We start from the raw sequence: 22894 nt of genomic DNA, 5'->3' as shown, positions 1-22894 counted from the left end.
AGTCCAGCACAGATCATATTGTCAGTGATTCTGCCCACTCCATAGTTGCAGTTACACTGTCTGTTCCCCACCACTGGAACCTCCACCTCCTGGAGGTTTTGGGGGGAAGGGAGGGCAACTAGGGAGTCACAAAGTTAGTTTCATGAGAAAATTACCATATAAAATGTTTTGTTTTCTTTAATCAGTCAACTGACCTCCTGCATAACGGTGATGACTACCTGATATGAACATATCTCCCGTCCTCTCTTTCTGTACTGCACCATTTATAAGATACATGGCTTTAAATGTACTACTCTGACCTACTCACTACCTGACCTGTAAACCAAACCAGATCATCAGGCAATGAGGTAAACATATAAATCTATCTTAATCAATGTTTGTTTATTTCTTCATTTAATTATCGACGACGACCAGGGACAAATTAATTCACCCGGTATGAAATGCTACAAACAAAATGGGCTTCATTTTGATTCACTATACTCACGACCACTTCCAATGGTGCCCCAGCCAGTGATCCAGCTGTCGATACCACTGTAGAAGGTGCTCCCCGATGCTGCCAGGCAGACTGGTCGGATATAGTCGGTAAACGTCACCGGTGATGTAAGTTTCAGAAGAGCGATGTCATTATCACTAGTAACACTGTTGTAGTTGTTGTGGCGGATGACCTGGCTAACCAACCGAGAGACCAGGTTGGGGTTGTTTTGTTGTAGACTCTGCAGACCCAGATAAACCGTGACACCAGATGTGTTATGTGTATGATTACTAGGAGTAAAGAAAAAAGACAATCCATAATGAGCACAATATTCACTTTTCTTTTTGCAAGTATTAATGAACTGGTCTTGTGAGAGTAGCGGATCTCTTGCTGGTAATAATACCCCACCTGTTGAAGCAGTGAGCAGCTGACAGCACCCATTCCTTGTTAATAAGAGATCCTCCACAGCGAAAAAAATTTGGTGGTATACTTATTTGTATAAAGGCCTGCCAGGGCCAGCTCCCAGCTGGAGCGTCTTCACCTCCAACTATCCTGGTGTTCAGAGGAGGCTGGCCACACACTGAGAGAAACACAACTGTCAATAGATCTGGGTGGCAAAGCCAATAGAGTAATGCTTAATTTATGTGCTGTCATACGATGAAGTGTAAATCAGGCTTAACCACTTCAGCAGGACTCTATACTAGATTCCACAGTTCTTCTACAACAAATCTCTTCGCTGAAAATAGCCAATCTACAATGCTTTGTAGCTCACATGTGTGAATTTGTACAACTGAATGAATGGGTAAATAGCATAGGCCAGGGGTCTTCAACCTTTTCAGACCAGGGACCCCCAAACTGATGGGGTGATGGAGCAGGGACCCCCTACCTCGTCGGGTAGGGGGTAGGCCACCACATATATCGTATATTTATGTATAAAATTCTGTTTTATATGTATAAACATGAACAAATGTTTGCCTGGAGCCTGCTCCTACCCACAGGTTGTCCCAGTAGGTGTGCAAAATACCTTTTCTTTCTATACAAAATATGTGTAAACATACCATGTTATTGTGCATTCAATACTAAGCTATTCAAATATGTCATGTTATGTTTAAAGACCTATTGACATTTTTGAAAAAAAAAATTACAAAAAGTTTTTAAACTTTTTGTTTTTAAATCAAACAATTTCGCGGACCCCCTGCAGTACCTCCGCGGACCCCCTAGGGGTCGCGGACCCCCTGTTGAAGACCTCTGGCATAGGCTGTATATGCAGCAATGTTCACCATGTAAGTAAAGGTAAAAGGTGTGTCACTGAAGACTAAATATCTGTGTTCTGTTTTAGGACTTAGACTGGGGTTTTACATACAGTAAATGTTCGTAACCTTATTGAATCTGAACCTAAATATGGGTCAACTGGCTAGGTTAGACTAAATGAGCAGCCTTAGCAGGGAATTATTGCTCTTTAGCCAGGTAAAAGAAACAATAAAATAAAGCTTTACTTACCATCTAATTGTGAGTGAGTCCCTGAAAAAGGAATGGAAACAAGCTATTAAAATGACAAATTTAAATAATTTACAGCACATCATTTGTTTTGTTCATCAGGGCAGAGGGAACAGAGGTGCTGTATACACTGTTTCTCAACGTTTGGATTCATTTTTACATTCTTTGAGTTAAATTAACGCTGAGGATTTTACAGTGTAGGTTGGGGTACCAGAGATAAACACAATTGTATCACATGGGCGTCCGTGGCCGAATGCATATCCTTGAAATGAAAAAGGTTTAAGAGTCACTGCTGTACTACATAAAGTGTCTGTACCAGTCATTGGGTTTAGTCATTATAGTCATTATATAAGTGTTGTGTGAATGTGTGCAAACAGCTTCAGCTATAGTTGGGTTTTCCTGGCTTGACAGGAAATATCTTCATCTTGAAAAAACGTCTGGAGGTTCAATATTATGGTTATAAACAAAGGGACCTTGCAAAACAGATACAATCTCATCCTGATGTCTTTAATCCCAGTTTGTTTTTGGAATCAGTCATTAATTCATTACTCAGAGATTCTAAATGATCAACACACCAGGTGTAAACTTTCCATCAATGTTTCTGATACTTAAACCAAATAGAAAATTTTGTTTGGACTATTATGTTACAATTTAAGGTACTGTAACTAATCTTTTACTTGCGCACACGCACGCACACACGCACGCACGCACGCACGCACACAAATTGTGTGCACGTGCGCACACAGACAGACACACACACACACACACACACACACAAACACACGCTTATGTTTTTTCTTTTCAAGTTTAAATAGGTCAAAAGTACCCTTTACATTTCTTTATTGGAACGAGGCTTCATGATATCCTCAGAAATAGCCATTTTAACGCAACAAAATTATTTATCATCATTTTAATTAATTCTGAAGGTCTCTATAAAAAAAGTGACCCTTGTGGTGTTAGGGTCCGAAATGACCCGGCAGAGAAGTGTAGCTCAATTCCCCCCAAATTGTCAATATTCAATGTTTACAAGTTTGAGAATGAGAGAGACTTGTTCTCAATTAGCATTTGCTATCAGGAGTAAAATAAAGTTTGAGTTTATGAAAAATAAATGGCTTTTTACTTTCTATGGTATACGGGTCAAAAATTCCCCTAACACACCAAGTGTCACTATTTTTTATAATATTAAAACTATATTAAAAATATTAAACTATAATAATAAAAAAACAATCATTTTTTTTTATATATATTTTTTTTACTGTCTATTATAGCTAGTTAACATAATTATCCATTGTCTTCATTATAGGAAATGTAATGAATGAAATGTAACATTTTTATAATTGAAAACGAGATATATTGAAAGATGAAACCCTAACCCTAACCCAACATAATATTTTAAAAGGTGTTTACATGGATATGAATGTATAACAAGTCAGCTATGAGGTGGGAGAAAATAATAAATGAAAATAAATATTTTTTGATTATGGGCTGAGTTAAATCACGGGTCAAATTTGACCCGCCAACACCAAAAGTGGATGCAGGGGTTAAACACTACTTTGTTAACCAGGGTCCTCCAGAGGTCTATACCTGAAACTCTCCTTTTCCCCTCTACACCAAAAATAGCTGATCTACAAGCCCACAACGGGTTGCAGCGTGACATTTTTACCAAATGTTCACCTATTACGACATGCCCAATGCCCATCAAGGACTCTAGGGTTAAACATGGAAAAACAGGAGAGTATCACCTTGATGCTATCACCTACGGTACAGTAACAGGTCACCAGAGACCCAGTTACTTTATTATCAGTCTATGAATAGCAATTGGAATCACTCCAGTAGCCTACTTATAACAGCATGTTATAAACGTTACATCATTCTCCATACATAAATATCAACAAATATTTTGGTTTGTAACTATTATTTGTCGCCATTTGTGAATATGGAATAATACATTTTTGATTGCCATTAAACTGTAAGTACTACCTTTGAAAGGTCTGCACTCATGAACGGAGCACACATTTAATTAAGATAAGGAAATAAGATTAGAAAAGGCTTGAGATAAGAGAACAACAAATCAATCATGACCCAAAGGTTTAGCCCATTTCTACTACGTGACACATGACTCGTGTTTTCCCAGAAACTTGCTAAAGTTTGTGATAACAAGGAGCTATGTATTATGTAATCAGTATGCAAATTATGTTTGAGGTTGCAGATCTGCAATTTTTGTCAAATGTTCTGCTACGTTCCCCTATTTTTCTTGAATGTTCACCTACTGTACTATGACATGCCCAGAATATGGATACTATGGTTCATGTGGTTCACAGGAAAAAGATATTGTTAGTTGTGAAAAGGAACTAATGGCTAAATACTTATTGCGTTACTTCATTCCACTTCACTTTAGTGACAGTGACGGCTAATGAATGGATGGTACATCTAATCACTTATTTCAGTCATCAGGATGGGAGTGGCACTGGTCTTAATGGAACCAATAGCTATCTAAAATCTAAAATGGGCTGAACTTGGTAAACTAAACACCAAAGAATGCAATGCATAGGAGTTACATGAGAGCACACACACACACACACACACACACACACACACACACACACACACACACACACACACACACACACACACACACACACACACACACGGTACTTTCTCCTGAGATTTTGACACCTACCGAAACATTTATTTTCTGTTTATTAAAGAGCTGGAGAGACAGGGAGACAACTGTTACTGAAAAAACATTATAGCAATGATTACTATCAGAATATAGTATTTTAACCTTTTAACAAAATACTTTTTGTTTTAACCAAAAAATATCACTTACCCTACCTTTAAATATGAAAAGTGTGATTACTGTGTTTAAATCACATTTTGGCACAAAAGTCGCCATGTCTGTTAACATCTTTATGCAAAGCTTGACTCCCATGCAAAACACCCTTCCTGTACGAATGAACGCCTTCAAGCAGGGGCTAAAAAGTACTGCAAACCCTATGTGCAAACTACAGTTCAAAACTTACAGTATGTAAGAAGAGAGATATACATTTATGTTCCCAGATTTATTTCGCTGGTTCCAAACCATAGACCAGTGCTGATTTTGACAGCAAATTTTGATTTTAGTTTTAGTCATAGTCTTTTGAATAAAATTTCATTTAGTTTTAGTCATGTTTTAGTCATTCTGAAATGTTTAGTTTTTGTCTAGTTTTAGTCGACTAAATATCATAAGATTATAGTTGACTAAATCTACAGTTGATTTAGTCGACTAAAATGTATGTTGGTGGTGCCTTTGTAACGGTCAGATATTATATATTTGACTATTACTATTTTTTAAATCACGGGTTGTGAATGATCTCTTCAAATACAATTGATTAGGCTGAAAGCAGTGCACTTCAATAAATAAACAGCAAATACAGCCAGAAATAAAGCACGAAAGTTGGTGGTCAAGTTTAACCCTTTTATCTAAATCAATGACAGGAAAATAATACATGCATTGCCAAAAGTAGCATATCGTGAAGCCCGACGGTAAAGTCCGCGTCTCGCGCACGTCCGCACGCACGCTCCTATTGTTCCAATATCGGTCCGTGTAGCGTCTCCCAAACGCTCCCCCAAAACAGCATGAAAAAAGTTAATCCAAAAGAAATCCAAAAGAAACTTAATCCACTCCAGAAGCGGTATAATCCAAGACGAACGCCCAGATCTCCACGGAGAAAACAAAAGTATATCCACGCTGGATACAAATAAAATATAAACGGTCTCACCAGTTCAGAAGAATGTCCTCAGCGTCTCTTCCCTTTAACGGTGAGTATTGACAGATAATGTGGCCTTTGCTATTTTCCACTGATAGCTTAGAGGAACAGACAAATACTTAATCAAACTAAACCAGGTCTCCCGTGGACTCCCTGACGGTGTCTCTGTCGTTTTTTTCCCCCCCTAAGGGCCGGCAACTTCCGCACACTATATGGTGCGTCAGTCATTCACAGACCCGTCACTCAATGTCAATCAATCAATCACAATAGAGACACACGGGGACTACAAATTTCACGCCCACTTTTGAGACAGCGCCGCTACTCGAGGTCCGTTAGAACGATGAACTGCAGCTGCCAATGCATTCCCTATGAGAGGATATGAAAGTTAGCCTACTTTTAAAATTATCCTGCATTAACTGAAGACGATATTGATTTAAATAAAAATATGTTTCCAAATGAGTGTCTTTGTCAACATATCTTCTTGTTTTCTTAATAGTTGATGTGTTTCACATTTAATTTGCCACTTTAACGAGTTACCCATAATGTTAACACAGCAGAGGGTAGACAGCAGACAGACAAGTTGTCGCATTTCAGTGACATCACTGTCTTTACGAGCACCGAGCGCCGACCAGTGGCGTACCCACTGTAGAGGCAGGAGAGGCTGCCCAACTAAGATCTCGCCTCCCCTAAAAAAAAAAAAAAAACGAAAATGCTTAATGTCCTCAAAGTCACGCATCCAACAAGCTTTGAACTGAGCAGATTGGACCTTCTGTTCCAGAGATAATGACCAAAACCTATTGAAAACGGCCACTTTCGCCAGTTTTCTAGGTATTGAAAACCTCAAGGGATGCGTCCGTGACGTATATACCATGCGACCACTTAAACTCTGGATCTCCGATGCTAGCGGTTTTGACATACTGATGGAGTATATTATAGTATATTGTGGGTAGTATATCGAGATGAAAGATATGGGACATTAAAAAGGACAAATTAAACAAATGGGACAGATTTTTAGAACACAAAAAAAATTGCTACAGCCTCAGTAGTTAACCGGTGAAATGACGGTATTTTACAATGCCTCTCATAGAGATTGCATTGAGAGCTGCAGTTCATCGTTCTAACGGACCCCGAGTGTCAAAAGTGGGCGTGGATTTGTAGGCCTTCCGCTTCCGGCCGTGTGTCTCTATACATCAAAATGAAAGCATTGACATTTGAACCCCCTAAACAATAACAAAATGAAAACATAAACATTACAAAAGATAGGACCTTACCCTTAAAGGATGGCGTTATTTTAAGGAATATTTTAATTCATAGGCATAAACTTTTAAATGCCATTATAAAAACGAAATCCTATATCACACATATGTGGCAGCGCTACACCTTGATGGCGTCGTAATGGTTGATTTTACACTTGGTTGCATGCTGAAAATAGCCGATCTACAAGCTCACAACGTGTCGCAGCCCAACACGTTGTGAGCTTGTAGATCGGCTATTTTCAAAGTGCAACACCCGAGTGCAACCAAATATAAAATTACGTGTCTTTTAGTTCTACTGGATCTCTTCTCCACTAGTCCCTCAATAACATTTTAGTCTAGTTTTTATTTGTTGATGAAATTGTCTATATATTTAGTCTAGTTTTAGTCATCGTAGCTTATTTTTTATTTATTTTTTATTTAGTTTTCCTCAGTGAAAAAAGGTTGTCGACGAACATTTTTCGTCATAGTTTTAGTCAACGAAATCAACACTGCCATAGACCCCGCCCACTCTCTGAGTGGACTGCCCCTCTTGGTCTGGTGTTGAAATGTGAGCCTAGTATTTTTTCGATAGTACTGTACTGTCCAGTGAGAGTTGGAGGTGGGGGTGGATCTAACGACAAGCCAATCAGCAAATATCTGCTAAAACAAGCTGTGCGATGACGTCAGATCTAGGCGGATCCGTGGATCTCTTGTAATTGGTTTAGGGAAATTCGAATCCCCCCCTTGTAATCACTGACACTGCAGACAATTTCAGACTGCAGCTCCACGCAGCTTCAGGCTAATAATCAGGCTAAGCTTTATTCAGACCCTGCTCGAGTCATCAGTTCATTTAAGTAGCACTAAATAAAAACTAATAGTAAGATCCACTGCATACATAATAAAGCATAAGATCTAGAACAAATTATTTGTGGCATTAAACTAGAGAGTCTTAATGAGCGAGTCACCATGAGGTGAAGTTCCCTTTGGTTTAACATCTAATGCAAACTGAAGCATTGAGCATGAGACAAGTCTCATATGATCTTGGTACCATTTATGGTGTGTCCACCAAAGGAGTCATCATGAAGTGCACTGCATGAGGTGTCAGCTGTGCAGCAGACCTACAGTATACACGAATCCACGGAGCGCTGCCCTGCGCGCAGCCATTGCTGCGGTGTCAACGCTCCGCGGACGCGACACCGCAGCAATGGCCGCCTACAGGCAGCTACAGGCAGCGCGTCTGTGGATTCGTCTATAGTTCTCTTCTATGTCTCACAACTGACAATCAAATGGATGGTTCTTCACAAATTGTATGCTACAGTGGTGTGCACAGACATTTTGAGCAGGGGTCATCACCATGGCAGCTTGTGATGGACATTTTCATTAATATTTCATTTTTGCAGTGTCACAATAGTCTAATGTGAAGGCACCTAAGATACAAAGAGAGAACGCTGGAGCAACACGGACAGTTTAGGCCTTTTATTTAAATCGGTGCAAGTAAAACAGACTGACGTTTCGGTCTTTCGACCTTCCTCAGAAGGCACCTAACTTTGATCAGAGGTGAGCTAACTTTTAGGTTGGAGGAGGTCCTAGGCTGTGGGTTTACATGGATTATGATTGTGGAGTGTTATTATAGTTGTCAATTATTGAAATCCCACACATGGAATATACTTGGGCCATGCCACATTTAATGCCTGTCTCAGGACTGCCACCTGCCAGTATACAGTGGATAACTAGTCTCCAGGTGTTCGAAAGTATAGCTACCACTTTAACGCTGACGTCCCAATTTTGGCCATGTCATTATAGGCTAAAAAGATAAGAAAACTAGAAAAAGTGCTCCTCGGAGCACAAGTCTCCGCCAGGTCAGGTAGGTTAGTTTGGCCTCCTGGTGGCGCTATGATAGGCCAATGTGAAAAGGGTGCCATGTATTCCTAAGCCGTGCACAGCAATCGGACACTGCATGCATGATTTGAGAATTTTTTTTCTAAAAATGTGTTTTGCTAAATTTGACCTGCTGGTGGCGCTATAACAAGCCAATATTAAAAGTTTGGCATTTGTTCCTCAACGTAGTGCAAATGTGAATTCAAAGTTTCACCGCAATCGGACGCTGCGTTCATGATTTGCGGCATTTTGTTCAAAATGGGCCACTCCTGCAAACATTACATGTCAATGTTAGCCAATCAGGATGGAATATGAAAAATCAAACAGATCCGTCTTGATCACATGACTATAGAGATCATGTGTACCGATTTGCGTGAAATTTGGATCAAATCTGAAGGCTTAATATAAAAAAAAATGTTTTATATAAGTCTGCCTCTAGGTGGCGCTATAAAAGGCAAATGTGAAAAATGCAGGGCAAAGGTTTTTCCTTGGCCTCTAGAGAGTGTGCATACAAAGTCTTACACCGATCGGCGCAGTTATAGGTAAAAACACGAATCGGCCTGTTAGAGCACCACCATGAGGCTGATTTGAACATTTTCAAATGGCATTTCTTCCTCGGTCTAATGGGAATGTGCGTGCAAAATTTCACGGAACTTGCATGCTGTGTTCATGATTTGAGGCTTTTTGTTCGAAACGGAGTACTCCTGCAAACTTTGAAAGACAATTTTTGCCAATCAGGATGGAATATGAAAAATCTGAAATGAGACATTTATTTTAATGACTATAGAGATACTGTGTACCGATTTGGGGGATTTTTGGCCAAAATCTGTAGGTGTACTGTTCAAAAATGTGTTTTGCACAAATTGGCCTCCTGGTGGCGCAATAAAAGGCCCATGTGAAAAATTTGGAGCAGAACTGGCATCCAGGGAGTGTGTGTGCACAGTTTCGCTGCAATCAAGCCAACGGTGCCAGAGATTAGCTGTCCACAAAATGACAGAATGACACACGGACGGACGGACACACACACACACACACACACGGACGGACGGACACGGGGTAAAACATACTCTCTCGCCATGCCTTGCCTTTTGGCCTGGCGGAGACAATTACTGATCTACAAGCTCACAACATGCTGTGATGTGTTGTGATTGATTGCTTTGGATAATAATATTCCAGCTTGTAGATCAGCGTTCCCCCCCCAAATAATATTTGTATTTATTTGATAAGTGGCTTGTTTTAAAAATGTGTAGCGCTTAGGAATAGAGTAGACAATATGGCACATCAGGAGTCCATTGTTATTATATTTAGGGCTAGGCGGGCCTATGTGATTCTGATAATATTACCTTTTTTTAAAAGCACATTTTGCTATTTTCACAGAATTGAGGCAGTTATTAGCAATCATTTGGTTTAGCTTAGTCTTGCTGTCTTCACCCGATGCAATTGTCTGTACAGGTAGCAATAGGCTATCAAAGTTATTCAAATGCATTTTTATATGTTTCTACATTATAATGAATTAAAAAAATATATATATGTGCCACGGACATAGACATGTCATAGACATGTCTTGCCACGGACATGTTTGTCCGTGTACAGACATGTTGATGACCCCTGCGCAAGGGGCTTTCCCGTGCAAAAATTGCCAGCCTTATCCGCAAAACACCTGCACTACCGTTACATTATTTATAGGTGTGGTTTGGGAGTTACAATAATAGAACCAATCACTGTGCCAGATGCCATTGCCTTTAAGAGAAGACTGCGCAAGTCATTATCCCCAATGCAATATTCGTGCGCTCAATCCCTCTCTGCCACTGTTGCCAGGTCTCCTTATTATAAGCCTGTTTTTCTGTAAGGCAATACAATAGCCGACATATATAAATATGCACATTGTTTAATAGCCGACATATATAGGTTTGAAGTGCTCATGTTACCTGAGCTTGCTTATTCCTCTTGCAAAATCTGGCAACACTGCTCATGTTCGACATGAACTCTGCTGCCACACTGAGGGGATTATAACCTTGAACAATACCCCGGCGTTTGCTTTCTAAGCTCTAACCTTTGATTGCCTTTCAATAAAACCATATTTGATAGACATAAGTATCCCTACATGTTACTGATTAGAGAGAATTTTATATCAGTTCATTATTTCCTGCGTAATCGATGAATAAAAAAGTTTAATTTGGAGAGCATTGCATTGCGCGCAGCACAAATTGTCTTCTTTGAATAGACTATCATCAGGACAGGGACAGGGCGCACAGACAGACAGAGCGCACGCAGGCGAGTGTTTGGTGTGCTGGTGCTGTCCTTTGTGCTTTCAAACTTATTTTATTGGATATACACATCTCTTCTGTGAACAAATAGAGTGTTAATGAACAACTTAACACTTGAGTTTGTAGATCGGCTTAAGGTGGTATAAAAATGCCACCAAAAAAGACCGTGACATGGGAGGAGATGGAGGAGATAAAGACGGCCATGAACATGCTGACTGAGGAGATGGCAGCAGTCGCCAAACAACAAACTAAAATATTGGGACTGGTGGCTGAAATTCAGTCACTAAAAACTCAAAATATGGAAAAGGAAAAAAATATCATTATTTTGGAAAATCGAGTGTCTGAACTTGAGCAATACTCGAGGATGAATGATCTGGTCATCAATGGATTGAAGACAAGACACCAGTCCTACGCCAGGGCCGCCGCAAAGGGGGCCGAAGGGAATGATGAGCCTACCGCGACTGAATTGGAAACACTGGAGCAACAGGTTGTAGGATTCCTGGAAGGCAGGGGCATTTCTGTGGAGTGGAGCGACATTGAGGCCTGCCACACCCTGCCCAACAAGATCAAGAGCGCTTCACCACAATAAATGAAATAGAAAGTAAAGTAATTGGAGTAATAATTGATAACAAAGTATGGTGGAAGCCTCATATAAATTATATAAAAACTAAAATAGCGAAGTCTATTGCAATACTATATAAGGTCAAAGATTTTTTAAATAAAAGTTCATTATACATGTTGTACTGTTCCTTTATACTCCCATACATAACGTACTGTGTGGAAGTGTGGGGAAACACGTACAAAACAAATACTCATTCAATATTCATCCTTCAGAAAAGAGCCATAAGAATTATACATAAAACTACATATAGAGAACCAACTAACCAACTCTTTATCAAATTAAAAGCACTAAAATTCTAAGATTTGGTAGACTTAGGACAAGGTCAAATAATGTATAAAGCAGAAAATAGATTATTACCAAACAATATCCAAAAGTTGTTCCAAGCGAGAGAAAGTCATTACAATTTGAGAGGAGTCTGTATGTTTGATCAGCCATTAGTGAGAACTAATGCAAAATATCACTGTATTTCTGTTAAAGGAGTTACTCCACTCTGTGGAACAAATGCAGAGATGAATTGAAACAAAGTGCGACATGGAATGCGTTCAAGCAAATGTTTAAAATGGACATACTAAATAGATATAGAATAGAATAGCTTGTTAGGTATAACAAATGTACTGTAGGTTAGAACTGGAGCATAATTTCGACTGACTTTAGTATGTTTGATTGTTTTTTTGTTTTGTTTATTATTATTATTATTCTTTTTTTTGTTGCTTTTTTTAACTTGTTTTGTTGTTTAAATGAAAGTGTGTAAACACTGTGGCGGAAAGCCAAAATATATTTTCTTAAAGTTTGAGATATTTGAGACATATAAAGAAGGGGTAAGACCTGATAAGTTTTCACAAAACTTCATCCTACTCCTTTTTCGAACATGGACTATAATTAAAGGATGTTAAAATAATTGTGGCGCTGTTTTTTAAATGTTTTATTCTTTCTTCTTTTTTTCTCCTTTGTCTTTTCTCATTGATATATTTTTTTTATATGTTCGAAATGAATAAATAAATGAAAATGAAATGAATCTTATGTAAACACAATTTACACAAGGAATTGACATTCTCACTTCTGCTGATTATAGGAAAATTAAAATCGCAGGGATTCGTTGAGAATTAGGAGATACGGAGCCTTTGAATGTTGTGCCGTTGTGCGCCCCGGCCGACTCCTGACATGTCAATTGCAGGCGCACTCTACTAAACGAATTTGGCACAGCAGGTGGTTTTAGTGTGTGGTCAAGATAGCAATTTTAGGGAAAGCGCAACAACACGCTCACAGGCACACCTACAGGCGCAAATAACGGAGTCGGCAGGGGCGTGCTGGGACCAAAATTCAGCTCTGGGATTTTCCGAACCGGCCCACCGTTTTGTTTGGGGGGGGGGGGGGGGGGTTGCTGCGTTTTAACCCAGCAACCCTATGTAAATTGCGCCACTGCTGATAAACGTCCCAGCCCAACAGTAATGTAACTAATAATTGGGCCGCGCGACCCGGAAATTACCGTAATAATCCTAAAACGGGAGCAAAAAAAAAATTTTATAAAAAAAAAAAAAAATTTACTGGCGGCCCGTAAATGGCGCGGCCGTTCTGGAATTTTCCCGAATTTCCCAGTGGCCAGCACGTCCCTGTCGGCATAATGAATAGCGGGTATAGCGGCCACAAGATACCGTATAGGGACAGTGCCAGCTCTTATATAAGTAATTCACAGGTAGCGGGCAGCGGGTGTGGGTAAAGGCAGCTCTCTACCGCGCTGATATCGGCGTTGGAAAGCGTTGGCAAGGGTCTCCTACCGACAACCTGTCGTCAATAGCACAATGTTGTTTGTTGGATAGCAGCAGGGACACAGCGTGGAGGTCGGTTAGATTAGGATTCTATGGGGAGACTGGAACTATGGGAATCATGGGCTGTCCCCTATGCCTTCTTGCTGTTAAAATTATACAGAAAAAAATATCAAGGTTCAAGGTTATTGCCATCGTCCATCTTCCTCACATAAAAGAAATACTTAAGTAAAGTACTGAAGCAAATGTTCTTAGTTACTGTTCACCACTGGTAAGGCAACAGAGATTCTACTTACCTCTCATCAGTAACGTTAGCAGAGTTGCTACACAGAGTAGTTGGCAGACAGCCATCGTGTGTGTGTGTGTCTGTGTGTCTGTCACTGAAGTCATACTTGTTTAAATCAACTTATATACTCCTCCCTCTACCAAGCACACCTGCAGAAGGTGTCACCTCACCCGCCCCACCCTGTCTGTCCCTCCCTACACTGGTGGATAAATATTTTCTTATTACCCATGAAGTTCAGATTAATTTCACAGGAGCAATAAGAAGACACACACAGCCATTGTATAGTAATCGATTATTGTATTCGAGAGAGCAGACATGAGGTTGATACCAAATTAATTCTAGGCTAAATGCTCTCTGACGAGCCATGAAATGTAAGGGGGTTATAACAAGATCCTTATCAGGGGGATCCCAAGACAACATATCAAGGCCTTCCATTGGTTGGTAGAGAAGATGATGATGATGTTGATGATGAAGAGGAAGGTGATGATGTGCCACAGTTTATCAGACTAACAGCGTCCAAACGTCTTGGACAACACATTGACCTTGGCTCTGACCGGTCGCCCAGTCGTCGCTGAAGGAGGTTTTGTTGCGTTCCTCAAAACATTCCGAGATGAACCTACTATCTACTATTGTTATTACATTCCAGGAGCCGAATTGCAACAACACAGCTAGAGACAGAAACGGAATTGGCAGCGACCTTACCTTGCATATGGGTGAAAACGTGACAGCTTGACAGTGGAATATGAGTACCTCATAATCAGACATAGTTATTAGGATTTGAGCGTATGCAACTTGTTTATCAATTATTCATTGATAAAGGAGATAAAAACAGACGTACTGTATCACCGGCTCAGTGCCTCTCTAAACCAAAGGAGTCAGACCCTTTGAATGGTAAATGGTGCATTTATATAGCGCTTTTATCCAAAGCGCTTTACATAGATTATGTATTACATTCACCCATTCACACACATATTCATACACCAATGGCGGAGGAAACCATGCAAGGCACCAGCCTGATCATCGGGAGCAATTAGGGATTCAGTGTCTTGTTCAAGGACACTTTGACACTAGCCCGGGATTGCATCCGGCTGCTCTACTGGCCACTCTACCACTGAGCCACTGCCACCCCTTTGACCTAACATATAGTAGTCAAGCAACAGCAAACAAAACGTGTTTTTGCGATGCTGGTATGACTATATTTTGCTGCCTTGTGTATGGAATCAATTTACTGCCAATTCTCCTAACTCAGATTTTTTTTTTTTATCTCTGAAAAAATTGTTGAATCTTCGAAAAAAGTGTTGATTGGCCGAAAACAATATTCAAATATTTTACAGTGTTTCGCCAACACATTTTCAGAGTTTCAAATATTTTGTTTTCCATGTTTGAAACCTTGTAAACTCCTGACTTAAAATAAATGGTTCAAAAGGTTTGAAAGGTTTGAAAACTCGTTTTGAATCTTTGAAAAAAGTGTTGATAGGCTGAAAGTGTTTCTCAAATCTCTGTAAACACATTTTACAGTGTTTTGTCAACACATTTTCAGAGTATCAAATTGGTCACAAACACACTTTCAGAATATGCATTTTGGCACTGTTTTCCTTGGGTATTATTTTTGTTTTCCATGTTTGAAACGTTGTAAATGGGGATCGTTTTTGAAACCAGCAACTTTATTGTTGGAAGACTGGAAAAAATATTCAATGGTTAAACTTTATTTTGAAACTGTGATTCAGCGTCACACACACAGCAGCACACTCTCCTCAAATCTCTGAACACACACGCGCGCGCGCACACGCACGCAGCAGCAGCAGAGGCAGAGCCTCAGAGGCATGCATGTGCTGAAACTCTGAAACGTTCTACTCGAAACCTTGCAGGGAGGCGGGGGGAGCGGAGGCGGGACCAGAGGCGGGGCCGTTTGAAGTCCATTCCAATCACATTTTGTATTTACTGGGCTGGGTGGGACCAACAGCGGTCGGCCAATGACTGACGCTCACAGGGGATTGGCAGACTGCTCAGCCAATGAAAACCCACAAGATAGCCTACACGTCACGCTATTCAAGGATTATTATTATATAATATTATTATCATTATTCATTGCGCACTGGTCCAATACAATACAAACCAATGTGCTGTTGCGCATATCTAAACACACTCACAGCCTGGCACACAACATTCTAATCTTATATATTATAATGTAATCTTCTAATTCTCCAGGAATGTCTGATTATAATTGTCCTATTATCAGCAGATGTGAGAGTGTCAATTCCTTGTGTCCATTGTGTTTATATAAGATGATAGTCTATTCAAAGAAGACAATTTGTGCTGCGCTATGCCATTCGCTCCAAATGACACACTTCAGTTTTATTCATGGTTTACACAGGAAATAATGAACTGATTACAACAATATAAAATTCTCTCAAATCAGTAACAGGTAGGTGATACATATGCCCATCAAATATGGTTTTATTGAAAGGCAATCCAAGGTTAGAGCTTGGAAACCAATATTCGGGGAATATCTGACGGCTTGGAGCGCCTCAGTGCGGCTGCAGAGTTCATCTTGGAATTTGTCATTACAATTTTACTGTAATCCACAAAAGTGTGACTGTTAATTCCTTGTGTCAATAAATTGTGTTTTTATCACCGATGCCAGTATTATTATTATTATTGTTGTTAATAGACAGGCTACTTTGCAAGTATATGTTAGAGCAACTTAAGTGCCTGCAGAACTTAATAATATAAGCACACTTATTATTATTATTATTAATATTAGTTGTGATGGCTGTGAGGGCCCCTTGGCCTTAGATCTGTGTCTGAGTTGCTTGGGCTCCCCTCATTAGTGGGGAATCCTGCACACCTGTGGGGTGATTGCTCACCCTATATAATGGGGCATGAGCCTTCACTCTGTCTCTCCCCTTGGTTTGGTTTGGTTGCTGTGCTTTGGTTGAGTTAGGTTCTTTGAGTTGTTTGGTTGCTTTGATTTGTTTTCTCATATACATTCATACACTTGCACACATCACTGATAACCTACTTTATTAAGTTGATTCCAATTACTTTATTTACTACTTTTTCTAAATAAATATAATTCTTATTGAAACTGAAGTCATGTGTGGTCTCCATTTTGTCTGCCTTTATTTTAAGTCATGACATAATATTATTATTATTATTAATATTATTATTATTATTATTACCCTTATTATTATTAAATATGTTCTGAATAAACATAAAAATGCAAAAACTGCATGACCGTCTGTCTAGGATTCTGTTTAAAAAGTTTCTCAGTAATAAAGCTATGCACGATTATGCATTATGTGCATTATGAGCTTGGTGAAAAGAAAAACATCCTTTAACTTGTTAAAACCGGCAAAGCATCTGCATCATTTTATAGATTTTAGCGTTGGCTATTCAAAAATAGTAGATATACAAGCTCACAGTGCATCACTTCGTGCCGCGCTGTGAGCTTGTAGATCTGCTATATTTTAACAATGTTTGAAAAATCTTGAAAGTGTTTGAAATATTTTGAATAATTTTGACTTTTTTTTAACACAAATCTGGTGGTCCCTGGCACAAAACATTTTCAGATGGCGGGTCCGCGTCCAAATACTGTACATATCATTTTTGGGGTCCTTGGCACGAACAGGTTTGAGCACTATACTGATTCAGAAGGCATTTGTAGAATCAACCACAGGTGTTAATGGGTTAAGTTCCTGGCAACACAACATGTTTACTATATTTAATTAACTTTTATTTTGACATGTTATAAGAACTTAACTGTAAATCTGTGTTGTTATGGTGCTTGTGTGCACATGAATGTTGCATGTCTAATTGTCTATCCAAAACTAGATATTCAACTTGATGGAATGATGGATATTCACAGATGGAACAAGATGCAACTTTTGGCAAATGTATTTGTTTCCTTGTCACGCAACCTCCTCCACATTCTACTGTCAATCATGGTTTACACCAGTGGTTTTCAACCTTTTTCGCATCAATATTAGCCCAGGGACCCCCATTTGAAAAGATATGCCAGGGACTCAACCATTGAAATTTCTTGGGGGTCCCAATCTACACTGTATCATCATCACTAGTGTTCCCTTAACTCTGAGAGTGTACAAAATGGAACCAAATGGACCTGTTAGGGTCCATTTGGTTCCATTTGTACAGACATATAAGGGTCAATTTGGTTGCTAACTATTAATTTGGCTGGGGACCCCCTGGAACCCCCTCAAGGACCACCCGTGGTCCCCGGACCACTGGTTGAAAACCCCTGGTTTACACAGATCTAGTTCTCTCTCTTGACAGACTGGCTATTCAACATGATGTTCAGTTGATAGATAGAGACAGAGGGGAATTACATTTTATATTTTGCAAATTAGTTTCCTTGTCATTCAACCTCCACCATCAGTTTGATACTCTTCCTCATACCTTCACCATGTTTTATTATCAGAGCCAGTTTACGTCTCTTTTCCACCAGCTATATAACACCAGTTTGTTTTATTTCATTTAATTGTATTTGATGGAGGTACAGGACAACAGCTGTAGCAAAACAGCATGTGAAATACATCGTCAATGTTTCGGAAAATCAAAGCACAGTGCCAGAACCGGCTACGTCTGTTGTGGCCACCATGCAACACACACACACACACACACACACACACACACACACACACACACACACACACACACACACACACACACACACACACACACACACACACACACACACACACACACACACACACACACACACACACACACACACACACACACACACACACACACACACACACACACACACTACACACCAACCAACCAACCAACCAACCAACCAACCACATCATTCAAAGCATGCACTGCTCAAGGTGCGGCCATAGTTGAATGATTATAGAGCCCGCCTTGGAACCCAGAGGTCTCAGGTTCAATTCCAGGCCCTGCAGCAATGTGTCAAAGTGTCCCTGAGCAAGATACTTGCCCCCCAACTGCTCCCCGAGACACTGCCCCCTAGTGCCCACTGCTCCTGTCACTAAGGATGGGTTAAATGCAGATACTGGTGTTTTCCAAAATATCCAGTGACAAATACCACAAAGGTGTGTGGACTACATTATTATTACGGGGCCAGAGCTCAGCTCTGGACCTGTTTTAAGATTGGCAGTATTCTGTTTCTGCCACTTTTCGCAGTTCTGGCTGAACCGTGCTGTCGCTTTTTACGAAACTCGGCCATATGGTAGATGGTCATGAAAAACGATCAAGAAATAATTCTCACAATCTTTCGTCAAAAGGTGGCGCTATAGCAAAATGCCAACTTTGAACAGGTACAACTCATGCCCTGTTTGACCTACAGCCATGAAACTTCAATATACATATGCATCTACTCATGATCAACAACTTTCACACTCTGACTTTTGACCTCTGACCTTTAGATCTCCCACCATTTTGAATTATATGAAAAACAGTTAAAACAGTTAAAAATCTCCTCCTGGGATTTTTGAGTAATCTGCACGAAACGTTTTACACATGAACTTTGGACCTATGCCGACAAACAAGCAGCAAAGATTTTCCATAAGTGAAAAAATGAAGCTTTAATGAGCCAATGAATATTGCAGTTTTATGACAATTATTCATCTGCCCCTAACACATACATGCAGACTCACATTTCTTTGAAACTTTGCGGTAATGTTGAGGGTCATTCCAAATATCACTGAAACCAATCTTACTCCAATTGGTCAAAGGGGGGCGCTATAGCGATTTTTTAAAAATGCAAACTTTAAACAGGCAAAAGTCATGCCTCGTTTGGCCGACAGCCATTAAACCTGCTTACACATGTGCCTTGACTCATGAGGAACACATGTATCACGTTGACCAGTAAGCTCCGCCCTTAGATTGTCCGCAATTTTGAGAAGTTTGAAAAACACTTAGACCCAGGATTTTTCAGCTATTTGCGTGAAACTGTATCATCTGTTTGATCTCCTTTTTCACAGGTTTTTGTCTGTTGGTCCAATGGCTTCTCCCTTAAGTGAGTGCCTCATGACCGCAAGGTTGCCGGTTCAAGCCGCACTTGATGCAGACTAATTTAAGTTGAATTGCAAAAAACATGATTGTATCAATAAATACATGTGCAAACGGTAAAGATAACATGAAATGCTTATTTGAGAGTATGTTTTTTCAATGTATGACGTACTTCATTGTGAAAATAGCCGATCTACAATCTCACAACTTTTCAGATAGCAACGTTTTGTGAGCTTGTAGATCGGCTGCTTTCACTGGTTTCGGTTTCGAGGAGACATACAATTTCTCTTTTGGTAAATGGTTTGTGAACGAGTGATCTTAGTGTTAGTGTTAGTGTGAATTCTTTTTTCACTGGTTCTGGTCTGTTGGTCCAATGGCGTCTCGCTTCAGCATCAGCCTCTGGATCCAAGGTCGCCAGTTCAAGCCTCAACTCTTGCTGGCTACTTCTCAATTGTATCGCACAAAACATGACTGTATCAATTAATGCATGCGCAACTGTTAAAGGTAACATGAAATGCTTCTTGGAGAGAGTATTTTTTGCAATATATGACAAAATTGTGAAAATAGCCGATCTACAATCTCACAACTTTTCAGATAGCAACGTGTTTCTGAGCTTGTAGATCGGCTGCTGTGTTATCTCTTTTTTTCACAGGTCTCATCTGTTGGTCCAATGGCTTCTCCCTTAAGTGAGTGCCTCATGACTGCAAGGTTGCCGGTTCAAGCCTCACTTGATGCAGACTCAATTAAGTTGAATTGCAAAAAACATGAATGTATTAATGAATACATGTGCAAAAGGTAAAGATAACATGAAATGCTTATTGGAGAGGGTATGTTTTTGCAATGTATGACATACTTCATTCTGAAAATAGCCGATCTACAATCTCAAAACTTTTCAGATAGCAACGTGTTTCTGAGCTTGTAGATCGGCTGCTTTCACTGGTTCACTTTTATCTTCAACAGACAATCTCAGCCTGGACAAAGCTATAGCACTATAGGTAGTGTTGCAGCCTGTCAATCCGAAGGTTGAGGGTTTGATTCCTGTTAATGGCAATAGGTTGAGACGTCCAATCAATCCATTCTGCTTCCATCTCTCTCTCTCCTCAATCTATTCCGTTTCCATGTCTCTCTCTCCGCCCTTAGATTGTCCGCAATTTTAAGCAGTTTGAAAAACACTTAAACCCATGATTTTTCAGCTATTTGCGTGAAACTGTATCATCTGTCTTATCTCTTTTTTCACAGAATTTATCCTTTGGTCCAATGGCTTCTCCCTTAAGTGAGTGCCACACGACCGCAAGGTTGCCGGTTCAAGCCTCACTTGATGCAGACTCATTTAAGTTGAATTGCAAAAAACATGACTGTATCAATAAATACATGTGCAAACGGTAAAGATAACATGAAATGCTTATTTGAGAGTATGTTTTTTCAATGTATGACGTACTTCATTGTGAAAATAGCCGATCTACAATCTCACAACTTTTCAGATAGCAACGTGTTTCTGAGCTTGTAGATCAGCTACTTTCACCAGTTTCAGCCAGGGGCTTGGTTCATGACAGAAGGCAAAAATGTATGATCTTCAACAGACAACTTCAGCCTGGACGAAGCTGTAGCACTACAGGTCGTGTCTCAGCCTGTGAGTCCGAAGGTCGAGCGTTCGATTCCTGTCAATAGCAATAGGTTGAGGTGTCCATGTGTGAGGTTCTTAACCTGGGATTGCCCCCCTGCGTCCTATGTATGTCCATCTCAGCTGGGTCGAGCTTAAAAGTAATTTCACCTGTTGGAATCATTTGCTTTGTCTCAATTTCAATCTATTCCGTTTCCATGTCTTATTGTGCTATTATTGCACTTTGCTTTTTGTCTGTCTGTCTCTCTGTCTCTGTGTCTCTCACTCTGTGTCTCTGTGTCTCTCTGTCTCTGTGTCTCTCTGTCTCTCTGTCTCTCTGTCTCTGTGTCTCTGTGTCTCTCTGTCTCTCTGTCTCTGTGTCTCTCTGTCTCTGTGTCTCTGTGTCTCTCTGTCTCTGTGTCTCTGTGTCTCTGTGTCTCTGTGTCTCTGTGTCTCTCTGTCTCTCTGTCTCCGTGTCTCTGTGTCTCTGTGTCTCTCTGTCTCTGTGTCTCTGTCTGTCTGTCTGTCTCTCACTCTGTGTCTCACTCTGTCTGTCTGTCTGTCTGTCTGTCTGTGTCTCACTCTGTCTGTCTGTCTGTCTGTCTGTCTGTCTGTCTGTCTGTCTGTCTGTCTGTCTGTCTGTCTGTCTGTCTGTCTGTCTGTCTGTCTGTCTGTCTGTCTCTCACTCTGTCTGTCTGTCTGTCTGTCTGTCTGTCTGTCTCTCACTCTGTCTGTCTCTCAGTGTCTCAGTGTCTCTCTGTCTCTCTGTCTCTCTGTCTCTCTGTCTCTCTGTCTCTCTGTGTCTCTGTGTCTCTGTGTCTCTGTGTCTCTCTGTCTGTCTGTGTCTCTGTCTGTCTGTCTGTCTGTCTGTCTGTCTGTCTGTCTGTCTGTCTGTCTGTCTGTCTGTCTGTCTGTCTGTCTGTCTGTCTGTCTGTCTGTCTGTCTGTCTCTCACTCTGTGTCTCACTCTGTTTGTCTCTCACTCTGTGTCTCTGTCTGTCTGTCTCTCTGTCTCTGTGTCTCTGTCTGTCTCTCACTCTGTGTCTCTGTCTGTCTGTCTGTCTCTCACTCTGTGTCTCTGTCTGTCTGTCTGTCTCTCACTCTGTCTCTGTGTCTCTCTGTCTCTCTGTCTCTCTGTCTCTCTGTCTCTCTGTCTCTGTGTCTCTGTGTCTCTGTGTCTCTGTGTCTCTCTGTCTCTCTGTGTCTCTGTGTCTCTCTGTCTCTGTGTCTCTGTGTCTCTGTGTCTCTCTGTCTCTCTGTCTCTGTGTCTCTCTGTCTCTCTGTCTCTCTGTCTCTGTGTCTCTGTGTCTCTGTGTCTCTGTTTGTCTCTCACTCTGTGTCTCTGTCTGTCTGTCTGTCTCTCACTCTGTCTCTCACTCTGTCTGTCTGTCTGTCTGTCTCTCACTCTGTCTGTCTGTCTGTCTGTCTGTCTCTCATTCTGTCTGTCTGTCTGTCTGTCTCTCACTCTGTGTCTCTGTCTGTCTGTCTGTCTGTCTCTCTGTCTCTGTCTCTGTGTCTCTGATGTCTCT

General features: G+C 40.4%; 1 protein-coding gene and 1 long non-coding RNA gene across 2 annotated transcripts in view; both read right to left on the bottom strand.

The window, feature by feature from the left end:
• LOC308098797 (chymotrypsinogen B-like) overlaps window positions 1–22894 on the bottom strand; it is a 54513-nt gene that overhangs the window by 20680 nt on the left and 10939 nt on the right. The window lies entirely within an intron of this gene.
• On the bottom strand, window positions 936–13817 carry LOC308098798. Its single transcript, XR_013934311.1, has 3 exons — window positions 13780–13817; window positions 1973–1993; window positions 936–1052 (listed from the first exon to the last, which is right to left on the bottom strand). It is a non-coding gene; the product is annotated as an uncharacterized lncRNA (long non-coding RNA).

The sequence above is a fragment of the Gymnoscopelus braueri genome (assembly GCF_963280865.1).
Source record: "Gymnoscopelus braueri genome assembly, chromosome: 13".
Classification (NCBI taxonomy): Eukaryota; Metazoa; Chordata; class Actinopteri; order Myctophiformes; family Myctophidae; genus Gymnoscopelus; species Gymnoscopelus braueri.
Note: the sequence above shows the minus strand (reverse complement) of the source record. Positions and strands in the feature narration are given on the sequence as shown.